Source organism: Mus pahari, chromosome 5, assembly GCF_900095145.1.
Source record: "Mus pahari chromosome 5, PAHARI_EIJ_v1.1, whole genome shotgun sequence".
NCBI lineage: Eukaryota > Metazoa > Chordata > Mammalia > Rodentia > Muridae > Mus > Mus pahari.
The window spans coordinates 144060579-144062169 of record NC_034594.1 but is presented as its reverse complement, the minus strand read 5'-3'; positions in this window follow the sequence as shown (position 1 = coordinate 144062169).

The window sequence follows — 1591 nt, the reverse complement described above, 5'->3', positions numbered from 1 at the left end:
CTCTGCAAGGCCAATCAGCAAGATTCCAGCCCTAAGCAAACATCAAAGACTGAGGAAGTCTTCCTACATTCTGGAGCTGCCTGGAGCTGTCACCTTGGGCTGTTATCAGAAACCAGACTTTGAAATTAGCTCCTCGGATGTTCCGGAGCAGTGACGCCAAGGAACTGAGATAAATCACAAAAGTTTCACACTCCTAATTAGCCTCCCAACTAAGCTTCCTTTTTGATCACTCCCTTGCTGTATATAAACTGAGTATTTCCCCTTAGGAAATGAGACTATGACAAACATGCATGGTCTCTGTCTCTTTCTTTATTTTCATTTTTCTCTAGGTTTGTGATCCCCCTCAAGGACCATGGAATAACATGTCCTGCAGACTGGGACAGTTTGGTGCCCAACTGTGCGGCTTGAGGTTCAGATCACTTGCCAGAAAGACGGAGACAGGATCGTAGCTCCAACCAAAGAACAGTCGCGACTTTAAATAAAGAAGAAGAACAAAAAGAGAAGAAGAAGAAAAAGAGAAGAAGAAGAAAAAGAAGAGGTGAAACGTGAGTAAGATATCATAGGGGAGATGTTCCTCTTGATCACAGGAAAAAGACTCCCCTGTAGCGTTAGTGAATTCAGAGGGGAAGCGTGAGAAAAAAGACTTCCTCTGTAGTTGGGTTAGTAGATTTAAAGAGGGGAAGCGTCCTCACTGCCGGTGTGAGGAAAAGCATTCCTCCATAGAATAGTAAAGTTAAGTTGTCTCTGTCTTTATTAAGAAATGGGTAAAAATCTATCAAAAGAGGCTATTTTTATTAGAGACCTGAAGGCTTCCCTCCGAGAGCGAGGTGTGAGCGTTAAGAAAAAAGATCTGATAAAATTCTTTATTTTTATAGATCAGGCATGTCCCTGGTTTATCATAGATGGGGCAGAGATTCACCGTAAAAAATGGCAAAGAGTAGGTAGAGAATTAAATGAGAGATTGGTTAGATATGGCCCTAATTCTGTCCCTGCAACTGTTCTTTCATATTGGGGATTGATTCATGATTTAATTGAAAGTGCAGCTGAAGATTGTGACAAAAGACAGTTTTTGTCAGTGGTGGAATACTATCTCTGCCCACTTTCGCGAGAGGCCTCAGAAGCGGCACTCACTCCCAAGAAACAGGGTCCCTCATGCCCATCTTCAGTAATTATAGACATGCCAGAGCTGCAGTCGGTTCCCCTTTATCCTCCTCTCTCAGAGGATCCGCTCCCTGACCAGGTTCCACTAATTAATCCTGTCTTTAAAAGACCCATATCAAAAATTTTGGGTGCTGAGGTCTCGGAGGAGATTGAGGACAAGGATGAGGAGGCGGTTCCCTATCGCAAGCTTGACTGGCGGACACTCCCCTCTGCACCCGTATAGGGGCTCCCTCCCTATCAGCCAAATGCCTGTGTGCCTACCACCTTCCTGGGCTCTCTTAAAGGTTACAGAACCCGTAGCAGCCTCAGGCGGCTCTTCCACACCCGTGGTGGTGCTGAACCACCCCGCTCTGAGTGTTATCGCCCCCAGACCCAAAGCCTTGGCTTTTCCTGTAATTACTCTGCCAAGAGCAGTAGATTCTGTCTGGGA